General features: G+C 40.7%; 1 long non-coding RNA gene across 4 annotated transcripts in view; it reads left to right on the forward strand.

Annotated features, from left to right (window-relative positions):
• Window positions 1-16,820, forward strand: part of LOC128412928 (uncharacterized) — a 230,748-nt gene that overhangs the window by 23,016 nt on the left and 190,912 nt on the right. For all 4 annotated transcript variants that reach the window (XR_008330194.1, XR_008330193.1, XR_008330196.1 and 1 more), the window contains one exon: window positions 14,790-15,081. This is a non-coding gene — a long non-coding RNA (uncharacterized LOC128412928). The remainder of the gene's footprint in view (window positions 1-14,789; window positions 15,082-16,820) is intronic.

Consider the following 16,820-nt stretch of genomic DNA (forward strand, 5'->3'; position numbering starts at 1 on the left):
AATATTGGAGATGATGGGGTTACATTGCATCCCATACAAAACATATTGACTATTTTACTGTAAAACTTTTAAATTAATCACATACATAAAGGCTTCTGCTTTGTGACCAGATCAGCCATAGTCATAGATAACCTCTCCGTGAAATATTGGTAAATACATACTGATATTGCTGTGTGCTCCCATTATTACCACTTGCAGGAAATCCAGAATGACCTGGCTATTGAGAAATTGGGTCTGATTTGCTTGCACAAAGCTTGTGTGGAGGTTATGCAATGTCCACTCTTTATTTAGCATTCTTTCTGATTCGATTGTAGGGTGGTTATGATCTTTATTCAAGGAACTGTTGCAACAGGACTTCCAACTACCACATGGAAGAAGCAGAAAGGAGCTCAGAACAAAGCATAGCTCCTTTTTTATATAAGTTTCCCTTTTTACCCACAACACCCTTAGTGAAGCATAATACGTACATCATATATACATCACAGCTATGTCATAATCTGGGAGGGGTCTTCTGGAACAAACCTGAGCATCAGGTTTGTCCCCATCCCTCCCTTGACCTCCACCTCACACCCATTAATTAAAACAAAAGGTGAGTATGTACATGTTTTTTTTCTCCCGGTCCAGTTAATCACACCCCTTTGTCTTGATCAAGATCCTAAACAATTGAGGTTGGGTTTACTATTATCTCTGGAATGGCTACCTGTCTGGCACTCAGGGCCAGGATGCCAGCAATTATCTCCCATGCAAGAGGCTGCTGAGTATGTGGTCTCAGGCTTCAGGGATTATGGCTCCCCCTGTCCCAGGCTCCCTCCTTGGTAACCATTTCCTTCCTGATCAGAACAAAGTTGGAATGGCGCAAATCTGATACTGGGGTGATTTCATATGACTTTCTAAAGTTTTCCAATTGAGCCAGTACATAGATGCATTTGGTAATGTGCAACGGACGTCCTTTGAAAAGAGATAGGAAAAAACTGTGTGATGGAGTGTTTTGTGGGGACATTTGCAGGAGTGATTGTGTTGGTTTTGGTAGTTGGGAGGGGTGTATGGTGTCCGCTGGAGGGGCAACCCCCCCAACCTTTCCATAAATTCTGGTAACAGTGGCAAAGGTCACCCTTTGAAGCCTGACTAGCTGAATATCAGTAGGTTGTGTTACAGTCAGGCCAGTCCCTATACACATTTAAAATGTTAACCTAACCTGTCTTTAGATATTGCCACCCACACTTAGGGCTTATCAAGTTGACAAGGAGCAGGGTCATGTTATTTTGACACTACCCCTGACACTGCTCATACCTTCTCCCCCACCTCTAGATATCCACATTTTGAGTGCAGTCAAAATATGCGTACTGTTGGGAACTCTGTGCTTGTGTTGCATTCAGTACATGGTAAGGGTAAGTGATGTGGAGAACAGAGCCAGGCAGTGCTGTTGTGCCGTCCTGCATATTAGCTATATGTGTGGAGGGAACATCCAAAGAGAGCTGTAGTTTCTGAGCAATTGGTGGGAGTTTCAACAACAGTTAACAGGTTAATGTTAAAGAACTTTTGAGGACACTTCTATGAAGCAGCTGGTTCTGAGGGCTTGGCCTGCGCACAGACAGCTGTTTTCTAGGCACACGCTCAGATGTTCTTCACTGTTGACTGCTTTCATCTAGGGTAACTAAATGCTGACAATGTAAGATGAGTTGATAATTTCAATCTGAGGAAGAATTGTAGAGAGAAAAGGTCAGTTTAGTAATACAGCCAAGTATTATGAGTTGGACAAATTCATATACTAAACCGATATCATGCATTTTGACTCCATCATGCTATTAAAGATGCAGTAAAATTGAAGCACCAGTGGGAATTCTGGTGAGACTAACTTTGATTTGGTTTCATTTGAATATGTAACAAATGATAGCTGGAATAAAAAGGAAATGGAACTTTGGAAGCTTTGCGGCTATTTCTGCTGGCTGGGATGGAGGAGGGTATTTTTTTTAAAAAAAGAGTTTAAGATGCTTTGGCATATGTTTGGGAAATACATTCAAGGCTGTCTGCAGTTTTCACATGTAGCTTTACATAATTATGTTTTAAATTATGCAATAGGTTGGATGAGGTAATGACTGGATTATAGCCAATAAACTGAAGCTCAGTCCAGACAAGATAGATGGATTGTTAGCTGGTGGGTTTTCTGCCTAGCTAAGTTGTTTGTTCAGCCTCTTCTAAAGGAGATTGCTCCCCTGAAAGTTCATGCTTGTAGTCAGGAGGGTGCTCATTAACCCACTTTTGTCACTGGAGACACAAGTGGCCTCCATGACCTTGAACGCCTTTTGCCAGTTTTTTCTGGGATGTCATTTCCCCTGGACAGGCATAGTCCTGCTTCAGTTACTCATGCCCTGGTAGCCTTCTGTTTGAGCTATGACAAAATGTCCTACATGGTGCTGCCTTTGAAAAGTGTCTGAAAACTTCAGCTAGCTCAAAGTATGACTGTGGGACTGGGTGATGCAAGGACATCACACCAGTGTGTCACCAGCTTCAACTGACTCCCAGTAAGAGTCCGGGTCCAATTCAAGGTGCTGGTTTTGGCCTTAAAGGTTCTTCATGCCTTGGGACCAGGGTACCTTTAGGACCACTTCTTTCCAAAACCAACTATGTAGTCTTTGATATCTTGGGAAGTCATTCTAAGAGTGTCCCCACCAAGTGAAGTGTTGTGGGTGGCTAAGGGAGAAAGGATGAGTTTGACCAAACTGCAGGAGGCAGTGGAAGACAGAAGTGCCTAGCGTGCTCTGGTCCATGGGGTCACGAAGAGTCGGACATGACTAAATGACTAAACAACAACAAGGGAGAAAGGACCTTTTCATTGGTAGCACCCCAGCTGTGGAATATCAACCCCAGATAGGCTCACTAGGCATGTCATTTCACCAGCCTTCAGGTTTTTCCAATTGTTTTAATCTGTTTTAGCTTTCAGCTGTTTTTACTCTCTGCCATAGTTTTTATGCTGTTTTCCACCCTTTTTTCTTTCTTCTTCCCAACACCAGTCAACGATGAGTACAAATACTGTATTTTCTGCTTCCTCCCTTCCCAGCTCCAGCTAGAGCTTGGTGCATGAGTGTCCATTTCCTGCCAGTGGCACATTCCCACCCCCAGGATTTATTTGCGCACAGGTGTCTCTCTGTGTGGGAATTGTACAGTGGGCAGTGGGACAGAGCTTAGCATTTCAGTACCTGGTTGCCCAAGATACATTTTAATTCCTGGCTTGATCACTCAACTAAGCATTTAAATAATAGCAGGCAAATATAAAAATCAATGTTGTATTTTTAAATAAATGTCATGATTATTCACTGCATTGTGGATCCACTATGGGTGGAAAACAGGGTATGTTTAAATAAGACCCTTTGAACTGTTCAGTTATTGACTGGCTATTGTGGGCAACACAGTGGATATATAATCAAGCATAACGGCAACACTGCACACTAAATCTGTAGCTTTTCGCAGTGTTTGCATTAACAGGGCTATGACTTCTTATCCTGTTCTATACACAGTTTAGCACGGTGGTAGAAAGTGTTGGTATACAAACCTTGTGTGGCTTCAGTCAGTAGAAGGCTGGGTTGAAACTTGCAGATACAGTGAGGAGAAATACACATTGGGGTTTCCCAGTGAGCACCTAAGCTCTGCCCCTTCCTCCTGCTTGCTCTTCTGTCTTCCCTCTTCTGCTGCGTGAGGCAGCCATGAAAACCTCCTCTCATTATGTTAACTGAGAATCCAAAGCCATGCTTGTGAATTTGAAGTAACTGTAAGTAAAGGCACATTTTCTCTCTCTTTACCAGTGGGACTCCTGTGTATTTAACGTTACCCCTTTTTTAAAGCAATGCTAGGGATATCTGTATGAGACAGATGATGGGTGGTAGGTTAAACTCCAGCTTCCAAGTTATTTTTACTCTGCTAAATATATATTAACTGCAAGCCAGCCAATATTATTTTTAAAAGCTTATTAGAAAGAAGCTCTCCCAGCTGGCTCTAGCTACTGATACAGTGAAGGTATTCAGACTCTTAGGCTGCAATTCTAAGCCCATTTACCCAGGAATAAGCCCCATTGAATCTAGCAGGGCTAACTTCTAAGTACACATAGTTAGGAGTGCACTGTAACTTAGCATAAAGCTGAATCAGGTTCCATATGGTGTCATCAGTGACCAACAATATGCAGTGAATAGTTTAAAGCCAAATTCAGACACTGCAGGCCTCCATTATGTTCTCAGGCTCAGCTGGTTTAAGTTACTTCTGCTTATGTAAAAGAAAAACCATTCCAGCTATTAAAACTGTTTGTGGTGTTTATTAGAAATATAATCTTAATACTGCCACAAAATAACATCTGATTGTATTTCAGGCAATGCGGGATTTTCTGTTTCAGTACTGAAGCCAATGCTGGCTTTAATGCATCTTTCTTCGCGATGCACATTCTCTGTTTAGTGCTAATGCATATTAAGCAGAGGTGGAAAACGTGGGCACTTGCAATGCATTCCACACTTGAGAGGATCCCAGAAAGCACCCTCATGGGATGTCCAGTATTTCTTCTGGCAACATAAATTTTGGCAGAAAGTACTGAAGAAGTCATTTGAAAAAATGTGCCATTTCTCTAGTCTTGTTCATGTCTTCCTTCAATCAACTGCTCTCCCATTAAAGTAGGTCAAGTGAAACCTCACCCCCTTTGTTTCAGAATCATAGAATTGTAAGAGTTGGAAGGTATCCCGAGGGTCATCTAGTCCAACCTCCTGCAACGCAGGAATCTCGAACTAAAGCATCTATGACAGATGGCCATCCAACCTCTGCTTTAAAACATCCAGTGAAAGAGAGCCCACCACCTCATTCCACTGTTGAACAGCTGGTGTTTAGTCAGAATGTCCTTTCTTGTAAGTTGAATCCATTGGTTCAGGTCCTACGTGGCCCATGAGACAGCGCTCCAGACATCCCCCTCAAACTCTCCACTAAGTGCTCTTGCAAATGCCCCTGCTTATGAGTCCAGTACACGAGCTCCCATAAACTGCAATCATCTAAGTAGAGCTGCTGCTGGCTGCTAACTCATCCCCAATTCTCTTTTAAAATACGGTAATACATTTTGCTATGAGTTTGCTGTTTATACGACCTTAGAATATCACACCGCCACCACATCAGATTCACTGGGAGAAAGCCTTTGACCAATGATGGCGGAATTTTTTTTTTAAAAAGTTTTTTGCCTGATGTTTCAGCTGCCACTTATAATTGCAGTGTAAGGTAGATCTTCTCTGCTGCAGAAACCTTGGCCTCTGGATATGTTGTGTTTATATAGGAATGTTTCATAATTGTTGCTTGTTACTAATATGGTAGCATTTGGAAAGCATAATGAGCCTATCATGCAATAATATTTTTAGGATTTTCTTTGCATTCATGCAAACTACTAATGTTCTTTATTTGACATTTATTCTAACAAATATAAATGCTACAATTGAGTTTTATTCGGAAGCCTTTCAAGAACCCTCTTGCATAATGACTATAAGACCAAACGTTATGCACATTTCCCAGAAACAAGCAAACTAAAATGCTGGCCTTCAGTGCAACTACATTTAAGAACCATTAAGAACCATTGCTTGAGTAACTTGTTTGCTCAGAAATGCTGCGACATGCCGTTATTTTCATTTAAGCAAATGCAGTTGATTAAGGCTGGTCAAGGTATGATAGAATAGATGTATCTGACTTTCAAATAGACTAGAGCATAGGTGAATAATCTACAGAATGGATGCCACAGGTTGAACAGGAAGGCTTAGGACCTGGCAATGGCGTTGAATAGGAGTGCCATACCTGTTTGTCTCTCTAGTGTTGTTAAGGTTTCCCTGCAAACACAATAGTTCATATTATTCCTTCTTCTCTAGACCCTCCTCATCTCCTCTTTATAGCACTCCTTCCTGGGTTTTCCTCTGAATTCCATCTGTTAACCCTTTTCCACCACAACTTTCTGTATTGCCATCTGATCACCATCCCTTTTCACTCTGCACCTCCTAGTGATCTCTCTTTGCACCACTTCAGGTTAGAAGGTCAGCATTGCCACATCATTAACTGAAAAATTATCAGTGCTTTTTGACCCCACATCTTTCTGCATTTATATCTCTGATTATCTGTTTTTTCTCTCTCCACTTTCTCTGTTGTCTCTGTTTCTTCATCCCATGCATTTCTGCACCTCCACGTTTTCCTTCAGTTTCTTTTTTTTTGGCAATAGCAACCAAGGGAACAGCACACACTGAAGGTAACTCAGATGTGGGTGACCAACTATGTTTTTGTTTTATCCTTGGAATTTAATTTACGCATGGGGAAGGCTCTGTATTAGTCATGAGATTTCTGAAGGACCATTCATTGTGAAGAGAATCCTACATAGTTTTTTTTAAAGTTTTTTTTAAGCCATGGAGGATTTGAATGCAAAGGTTTCTGCTGCTCATGTTCAGACATGCACCAAGAGCTGCATAGAAAATTATTTACTTGGAGCAACTGAGGAGCTCTCTTATAATACTCCTTAACTTGTTTAAACCAAACCACAGAGACTCTTGCAATAGTCTGTTTTTGAATAGCTAACATCAGAGCATCATTTGCTATCAGATGCATGACAATAACTTGAGTCAGTCAAGAAGGTTGAGGACTGGCTGTGACAGGCTGCTTGCGCCTTTATCCTGGAGACCTAGACCAGCATGCTTTTCTTTCAACTTCTTATTAACCTTACATGTGCCCTGGGTGAAAGCGTAGGTAGAATATCAAATGTATTGTGTCTTACCATCAACAGTAAGGTGTACATTGCTAAGCAGCTAAATCTTTTAGCATCCCCTGCTGGTTCTTAGGGGCATCATGCAGCTAAATCCTTGTGTGTGATTTTCAATGTGCATTCATTAGGATTGCCCCTCTCCTGCCTTCTTCCAGCATGAGAGGTGAGCTGGGAAACGAGTAAGAGGAATCCAAGCACGAAACTTGTAATTATACAACCAGGGTTGCCCCTAAGTGGCTATAGTTTCCAGTTAATGAGGTGGTGTTGCAATATATAATGCTACTAATTTAGCGGATAAGACAGTGATATCGTACATTAAGTGTGGCTGTTCTGTAAGGAGAAGCAGACATGCTAAGGTTGCCTTGGAAGAGTCAATAATACCTTTTTTTCCACTGAGCAAACTTTAGCTGGATGTTCACTTTTACATTATGTCACTCTCATTTATCTAATGCATTTTCACAGGCTGGCAGCATTTTAAGGGCAAGTCATGTACTGGGATTTTGGATTCTTAGCTAATGTGGGTCAGTCATTTCCTAGTCCTGTGACACAGTCCACCACCCAATTGGCCTGCATACTTGGAGGGCTGGTCCTTACTGAACTTTTGTAGAAGCATAATCATGGCTTTAGTCAATGTGTCCAGAATTTGAAGTTTATGAAGGAGACTAATTAGTGGAGGGATTAGTGAATCTAAATTCAGGCTATAAAACTTCACAGATAATTTATTTGGATAGGGAATTTAAGTGTGTGCATGTTGTGTGTTTTTCTGTAACTGGGAAGTTGCCTGTCCTCCAATAATGTTAACTATTTGCTGTTTTTTAAAAATAATTTGCTTAATGTTGGATGAACTGGATTATTCGACTGATGGCTTAATAAAAGTTACTAATGTGGTAATAAGTTGTTTATTAAAGTTAGTAAGTTTCTGTAGGTCCTCCTTGGACATCACCAGAGGAATCATTTATTACTTTCTCTCTAGACAGTGAGCCAAGAGTTTATTAGTTTTCTTGCTTTTCTCAGTAAATGCTTTACTTGCCTCAATTATATTTATTAAATCTAGCTGTCTTCTGTTTATATTTAAATATTGTTCAATCTTGTGGTTGTTTATGTTGAGTTTCTTTTGTCTTTGCAAAAGTTTCTGTTTTTCTTTCTTTTTTGGGTCTTTATTTACGATCCCTAGTTTTCCTTTAAACAGTGTTGTACTATAAACATTTTCAGGGCCCTTCTGTTCAACAATTCCACATGTGCAGGCCAAGGGCAATTTATCAACACACATTTCTTTAAAGTCACAGCATCTACTTTCCCAAAACATGCTTTGGTGTACAGCTCAATTATTCTGTTCTCTGTGCTTTTTTAACTACTTTATTTTTCAGTTTCAAAAAATACAGATAACAAACAATCCCCATATATTGATCCCCAGCAAGAAACATTCAATGCATATACAAAGTAAATGATACAGTCAAACAATAAGGGTCTTCTGCTCTCTTCCTTAACAGATTGTCCCAGAGTGAGCTATGGATAGCTGCTGGTGGGGGGACAACATTGGGCTTTTCAGCATACTGAATAAACATGTACCGTACCATTTCAAAATCATCTTTGGCCTTTGTGTTCCTGAGTGCTCTTATGATCATAACAACTATATTTCATATTCTATCCCACCATGCCTCTAGCAGAGTTAAGAATAGCTGTTTTCTGGATTGTGTAATTATGTATATTTCTAGCTGCAGACATGAAAAAGATTAGTAGGTCCTTAAAAAATAAATTATTATGGTCATCCATAAACAGATTTAATAAAGCTAGCCTTGGATCAACCTGACCTGTAATACAAGAAACTTTTTCAAATATGAATTTCCAAAATAGTTGTACAGGCCTGCATTTCCACCACATATGGCTATATGAACCTAACTGCTGACATCCTCTCCGACATAAGTGACTTGAATAAGAGCTAAGCCTGTTCTCTGTGCTTGACATGAGGTGGAATCCCTTGTTTCTCTATTGGAAGAATATACTCACTAGTTGGCTGCTAGGCAGGTTGAGAGGCTAGCGCTGACTGGATAATTGCTACACTGCACAACCAAGCAGGAAAGAAAGTTCGACCTCTCTTCAGTTGAAGCCTTTCCCTTCCTCATTCCTCCTGGGCAGTGATACTGACCAAGACAGAATTTTGGGACAGAAGTCCAAAACTCCCCTCAACAGAATGAGCAGTTGGACCCACAAACCTAGCATTCCTGGTTAAAGAACCCCCTCAAAATCTAGCATTGCCAAGCTGCACTGGTACTCCTGGGTCTCAAGACTTAAAGAAGCCCTCCAGAGTAGGTGGGACAAAGAGTGCTAAAGATCCAACAGCTGATTTATTTGCAGGGCTCCTAGTCTGCTAAGAGGCCTACCCCATGGCCTATACTGTGCCAACGCACCAGCAACAGCTGCAGGATTTTGACTGGGCTCTCCACATAGTGTTCCCATTCTATATAGCTGTGACTTAACAAGAAACGGAAGCTTCTTATTGTAGGATGGACATAGCTTTCAAGGGTGGTTCAGAACATAAGCGAGACAGTGACTTCTGGTGACAGTTCTAATAATGAACACCTCCACTCACAATAGCTTGCCTTGTATAATGCAGGGCAGGAAATTAATCCTTGGGCTATTGCAGATGTGAAGGTAAGAAGGATTTGTAGTCTTACCACTGCTAGGTTTGAAGCCAGCACTCTCAGCCTGGTTGAAATGGTAGCAGATGGTGCATGGGTAAGCCTGGCTGAGGTGCTAGTGTGGTTTGGAAGACACAAAACCCTATACTCTAAAGAACTGGGAGCTAGGGGCAAGCTCTGAATCAAGTTTCTACTACAGTGTGCTGTAGGGAGGGGTGCCCTTATCTGAGTAAGGAACGGATGAACTAGAGATGAGACTTCTGTATTCAGATTGTTTTCCTGTGCAGCAGGTAGGATTTGCTCTTCTTTCCTAACATAACTTTGATATACAGGTGTGTGCCTGTATAGGTGAACACAAAAAGGCTGAGAAAAATGATATACAGTCATACCTCGTTACGTTTGCTTCAGGTTACGTCTTTTCAGGTTGCGTCCCGCGGCGACCCGGAAGTACCGGAAAGGGTTACTTCCGGGTTTCGCCACTCACGCATGCGCAGACACGCAAAATGATGTCACGTGCATGCGCAGAAGCGGCAAATCGCGACCCGTGCATGCACAGATGCGGGTTGCATTCCTTTTAGGTTGCGAACTGGGCTCCGGAACGGATCCAGTTCACAACCAGACGTACCACTGTAGTCAGGTCAGGACTCTGAACTGCGGCTGCTCCAGGAAAAGTGGAACAGTTGGAGTGCAAATGAGTGTTCTAATCATACATAAAACGAACAGAAGCTACAGATAGTGTAACTTGCGCTGTGAATGAAGATGTGAGCAGGAGGCAGATGTTGTCTAAGCGTGCAGCAGGAAGTTTTAATAACCCATTGAGGAAATACATTAGCAGGCTCAAGATGACTTGCCTCTTTCCATTTCCTCTATGAGTTAAAGTTGCAACATTTGGGGCTTTTTAGAGGACAGAAGAGTGAGCAAGAGGGGAAGTGACAGGTGTATAAAATTATGCATGGTTGGAGAATGCAGATACAGAGAGGAAATTCTCTCCCTCTCATAGCACTAGAACTGGGGACATCCAAGAACCTGAATATTGGAAGGTGCAGGGCTGACAAAAGAAAGTTCTGCTTCGCAGATTAGACAAATTCATGGAGGATAATATTATATTCACCTTCCACTGTTGTAGGCAGTATACCAGTGGCTGGGAATCACAGGTGGGAAGAGTGGTGAGGAGAGTATTGTTCTGCTCATGTTCTGCTTGTTTGTGTTTGGAGAAGAACAAACCACCAGTGTGCGAATTTACCTATCAGATGAGGCCAGCCTTTATTTTGTTTGCATTTCTCTGACATGGCAGCAGCAGGAGAGGGGAAGGAGCAAAATGAGGACCTTTGAGCAGCATGACCCTGCACTCTGCTCATTCACATTAAGCCACGGTTTATTTTTAACTATTGTTTATTTTTAACCATGATTTAATGTGATGCATGAACCTTTTTAATTTGAGCACTCTTAATTGTATAAATTAGAAGACCCGAAAACACATCTGACTTGTGGAAACTGAATTATAACCATAACTGCTAGTCTTTATTATGCTACATTATGTATGAGATAATTCAATTATTTTTTTCAGTGTTATCTACCATATAGAATCTAATGAGCATGATCTAGATAGAGTTAGGCATCTATAAGCCCCACTGATTTCACTCCACACCTGGGCTGGATCTTGCCCTACTATAGATGTCTGATTAAATCATTGGCTACCAGCAGGTCGATAACACACTTCCCTGCTGTTCTGTGTTTGAGACACACTATAATCCGGAAAATGTGGCTTAATATATAGGGGCATATAGGGTGAAGAGTATCTGCTTTTGGTCATTGGTTGATCTAGAGACCTGCAGTGCCAGCTGGTTACATTATTCTATTTAGGGCTAAATATAACAAGTTGCTTTCCCAGGAAGTTATCTGCACATGCTTTTCTATCCATGTTGTATGTCAGGCTGATTTTTAAGGGAATTAAAATTAGTTCACTGCTTAGTTAGCTTTTCCTCCAGATTTCGTCTATATTATTTATTTTCATATTTGATTGTACAGTGGTACCTCGGGTTAAGTACTTAATTTGTTCCGGAGGTCCGTTCTTAACCTAAAACTGTTCTTAACCTGAAGCACCACTTTAGCTAATGGGGCCTCCTGCTGCTGCCGCGCCGCCGGAGCACGATTTCTGTTCTTATCCTGAAGCAAAGTTCTTAACCCGAGGTACTATTTCTGGGTTAGCGGAGTCTGTAACCTGAAGCGTATGTAACCTGAAGCGTATGTAACCTGAGGTACCACTGTAATTTGTTTAAAGTAAGACTGCTAATGGAGCAGTGATCAGTAATTAGTTGGCAGTCATACTATGGCAAGAATATAAAAATGGAAAGATTAAAAAAAAGTAGGCGACCTTCAGATAAACCCCTTTAAAACCTTATACTATTTGTCACGGGCTGCCTTGGAACATGTCTCATTTGCAAACTATACAAAAACCAGATATGTTGCCTTTAGAACAAAGAAACAATATTTATATGAACTGAATTGTGCATCTTAAAATACAGATAAAATGTACTTCAGGTTATTCATCTAACACAAGGGTAGGCAACCTAAGGCCCATGGGCCAGATCTGCCCAATCACCTTCTAAATCCGGCCCGCGAATCAGCGTCTTTTTACATGAGTAGAATGTGTCCTTTTATTTAAAATGCATCTCTGGGTTATTTGTGGGGCCTGCCTGGTGTTTTTACATGAGTAGAAAATGTGCTTTTATTTAAAATGCATCTCTGGGTTATTTGTGGGGCATAGGAATTTGTTCATTTCCCCCCCTCAAAATACAGTCCGGCCCACCACATGGTCAGAGGGATGGTGGACCGGCCGAAGGCTGATGAAGGTTGCTGACCCCTGATTTAACAGCTGCATTTGCAGAGAGAGTAAATGTGGATTCTTAGTAGCAATGCAGGAAACTGTCAATTTTGATTTTGATTAGTTTCCTATTTTTCCAGACTTCGGTTAATTTGTCACATTTCTACAACCATTTGTGATTTTTTAAAAGAAGTTTTCAAGGGAATTCATCCGTTTTATATTGTGTATATCTCCAAATGTGCATATTTTTGTAATTTCCCTTATGATGCATTTTCACTAATGTGTTTTTATGCACATTTTGCACACTTTCCCCAGGTATATGAATTTTGTACACACTTTTTGTTGAAGAACTGCACAACAAAAATTGAAGACGTGCAAATTTTGAAGGATAGCTGTGTTTCTGTTTGCATATTATTTTGGGAAGTGCGAAGTTTGAACTTTCGCTTGAAAATGAGTACTAAACTGATCCCCCCCCCCAGTACTTAGTTGAGTTTATGACAATCCATGCTATGGAACGAATTCATGTATGTATGTATGTATGTATGTATGTATGTATGAATGAATAAATAAATAAATAAATAAATAAATCTTAATTGCAATATACAATTCCCTGTACAAACCAGATCTAAAAATGGTTAATTTAACCAAGGGTGGGGTGGGACGCGACACGAAGGAGTGTTCCTCTGTTGTAAGCATTTTATGCATCTCTAATAAAATGCCATCTAACAATCCATATTTGTATGTGTGTGTAATTTAGAACAATGAACATGTGGAGCAAACAGGTCTAAGCAGTATTCTTTTCTTCTTGCTATCAGACAAAGGTAATTAATAATATAAATGCACCTTATGCCTACATTCAGAGGTTCGTAAACCATAGAAATCTTGAGGTTTGAATAAAAGCCAGACAGCTTCCTCTTCTTGTTGCCATATGCTACATCATTTACCTTCTTGGTGTGTGTGTGTGTGTGTGTGTGTGTATACAAGCAATCTGTATTCTGAAGAATTGTGCTCTTTCTTTTCATTCTGCTCTGTCGGTGGTCATCACAGCTATTCTCTTCATGAATATGTAAATCCCATGCATAAAACCACAAAAATTAGCATGACAGCTCTTCGCCCACCCCACCCCACCCGCCCCGAACGTGACCAATTATATTGAACTAATACATGAAAAGTGATGATTTAATCTTTTGGCCAGATGAATAGTTTCCGGGACGGCTACAAGGGAGTCTATTAATTATCATACCGTTGGATACGTACATATATAGCCACCCTATGCATCTAACGATCATCACACTTCTGTGGGTCTGTGATGGTGCAGATGCAGATATATTTCCCAGGATCTAGTTAGGGGTAATACTTTGGCTTTGCCCTATCTAACTGCGCATTTGCCGACTTGAAAGCATATTTGTCTTTTCGGTTTCTTAGCAGAAGGCTACAATGAAAAATGGGGAAGGGAAGGTTAAATAAATAAATAAATAAATAAATAAATAAATGGAGGAAAGAAGGTTTGAAAGCAGATCCTGCATTTTCCCCATGTGCTCTCAATTCATTTAGTTAAAGGATGGAAGCACCGATGGATGGTGTGGGTGGGGGTGAGAAGCATAAGCAATTGATGCATTTTATTATTTAAATCACCAGCCGTGTTCATGCACATTTATATCAGGTGACGTCAATGCGACTTTTTTTTTTTTCGGAACGGTGGTACTGCAGCTCATACACAGTAATTAGGCTGATGTAATTATAGTTAAAACAAAGGAGGATGCCGCTGCTGATGGCTTTTTTTAAAAAAAATTGAAATATTAAAGGCGGACACATTTTCCAGCACACGGTAAATGAACCTGAACTGCTGTCAGGGGCTAGGAGGACAGTGTGGCCAGTTGCACCTATTGTGTCACTGCTGTAGAAAGGAGCTTACTGATTGGCCACTGTCTGCAGCACATAATACTGACTGGTTATAAAAGACATGTCTGGGGGGGAAAGCCTGTAGGTACTCCATTGTCTGGCAAAGTTGATATCACTGCATTTCCCCCCCTTCTCCTTCCCAGAGAGTCAGACAGCTGAACTGTAAAAGCTGCACAGATTTTCCTCCCTCCTTTCTCTTACAATACAGATTTTTTTTTTTTGTTTTGTTTCGTTTGGTATCATGGCCCCGCTTCAGTTTGCATACTTAAACAGAATACTAATTGAGATCCCTTGTCTTAAATAGAAAAATTACACGGATGCAAATAGGAAAAAAAACCCAGCGCTTTAGCTCTTTTTTTCTTTAAAAAAATATATCAAAAGGGTTGGGTCTGTGCCAAGAAATCGGTCACAGTCCTTAGAGTGAAATGAAGAATTTTGTAATCAAGGTAAACAAAGAAGCGTCTTGCTTGCTTTTTCTTCCTGCCTTTATTTCTCAGAGAGCCAATGTTACTCTCATTTGCTATAGGTCACCTCCTGTATTTTAGAAAGTTTCTGAGCGACATAATTTCAAACTATACAAACCAGCTGCAATCGGGGGTTATTAATCCTTCTTAGGATGCAATTTGGTGAAAGAACTGCTTTTTAAAAAAATGTCTTTTCTGTATTATAGACGGATCTAACAACGTAGTCTGGGCTCCGTGCCAAAGGCTGGTATTTCACAGCAGCGACCGCCTTACAGATGAGCTGTGGGAAGCAAGAGGGAGAATCTCTTAGGGTGCCACTACTATGGAGACACAGCTGGGCTGAACATGATTTGCTTCATACGACAACAAGAGAGGCAGAAAAGTGTCTGGTTCAAGCGCTGCCCAAGCAGGCAGTAACCAGAAGAGCTAGCAGCCAATCCGGCCAAGCTGCACTGTTCGAAACCAGCTCCACATCTCAGCCAATCAGTGACATCATTGGTGAGAAACTCATTTACATCATGCAGTAATGAACTTTATTTAATGTATCCTTTTTCTCCCCCCCTCCCTGAGATTAGGTCGCTCAATTAATTATTCTGCCAGCATAATTTGAATCACTATGCAAAATGGTGGCTGCATTTTCCCAGATGCTGTGAGGTGTGTGTGTGTGTGTGCTTTAACTCTCTGTTGTCTCAGGAGGAGGAAGGTGTTGATAACCATGGGCACTATTTCACTTGTGTTGGGTTTTTTTTGGCCTTATGTAGCTTTTAAAACAGCTTTACTTCTCTAATAATAGGGATATATTGCTTCATATTGTGTGCATCAAAAACCTTTCCTCCATTACAACATTCTTTCAAGACTTGGGAAGGTAACATGGGGTAAAGAGGTTGCTGCAGCATAAGATCGCTCTGCACTTAAGCATTTCTCTGAATGCTTCCAGACTTATTATGCTGCAAAATCTCTTCACATTCTATTCTCTTTTCTTGCACGTATATGTCACATCTGAACCATGTTCGTGCTGCATTTAATTTTCTGCCACTTTTCTGCCTAGATGTGATTTTATTAATGAAAAGGATTGAGGTCATTTCTGAACAAATTTCATTCCCACTCCTCTCGCCCCCTGCACAAAGCACCTGATTAGCATCCCTTTTGCCAGAATAACTGAATACAAGAGTGTGTGAAAAGAAGTTAAGATGAGAGCTGGCTTGAGGCTATTTTGAGCAAAGCAATATATAGACTCCGTCACTGGTTATAGTTTTTTTGTGTTTAACACTTGCATATTAATCCCCCAAATAATAGCTCTTTCCCTGGATGAGACTTTTTCTGCAAGCAAACAATGGTGCTAAATACCTCCCTACTTTCTCCTCCCTTCCTTTTTTATGCATTGTTTCATGAACAGTGCTTCTTTATAAAAGGAAAACGCTTGGCAAGCCAATAATGTGTCAAACATGTGGGTTTAGTTCTTTGTGGGTAAAGTAATTTGTTGTGCAAGTGACTTAAAAACAGCCCAGAATACTGTGGAACGCAGAGATTTCAGACCACATAACCGAATGAAACAAGTTTTGTTCTACAGTATCCTAATCGCTGGAACAGGATCAGATAGGAGACGAATTTAATATTGTCTTATTGAATTATAGCTCGTGGGCTTCAAGTACTCAGTAAGAAGCACAGCTTTATTTCAAAATAAAAATACTGCAGGAACTCGTCTTTGATGTATTTTTTTTTTTTAAGAATCACAAATAGGCATGATTAGTTTATTACGTTCATCTGTGTAATCATCAGTATAGTCACTTTGAAAAGAATACAGAGGATTTAAATGCTAAAACGGTGCTTCTTTCAATGCATGATGGATTCCATCATGCCATCATCAGTATTCCGTGTGTGCTTGTCCTTATTCAGCCACTAGCTCCCCTGCTGCAGATCCTGTAATTTGAATCATGCGTAATAATATATTATCCTACTGGGGGCCTTCTTTCAGTAGGAGAGTAGTTTTATACATTCAGCTATGAGAGAACTCTTGGCACTATGCCAGCTCTGAGCCATTATTCACACAGGCAATCAAGATAGACTTCCTTAAGGAATAACATCTGCACAACTGCATGTGCCAGAAATCTGCAACCTCCTCCATGTTATAAATTAGGCTTTCTTGGAACCTTGAATACTTGCAAATATGAAAAGGATAAGGAATTCGTCAAAAGTGGATTGGGTGTGCCACGTGATGAAAGCCAGGAAACAGAATG

Source organism: Podarcis raffonei, chromosome 4, assembly GCF_027172205.1.
Source record: "Podarcis raffonei isolate rPodRaf1 chromosome 4, rPodRaf1.pri, whole genome shotgun sequence".
NCBI lineage: Eukaryota > Metazoa > Chordata > Lepidosauria > Squamata > Lacertidae > Podarcis > Podarcis raffonei.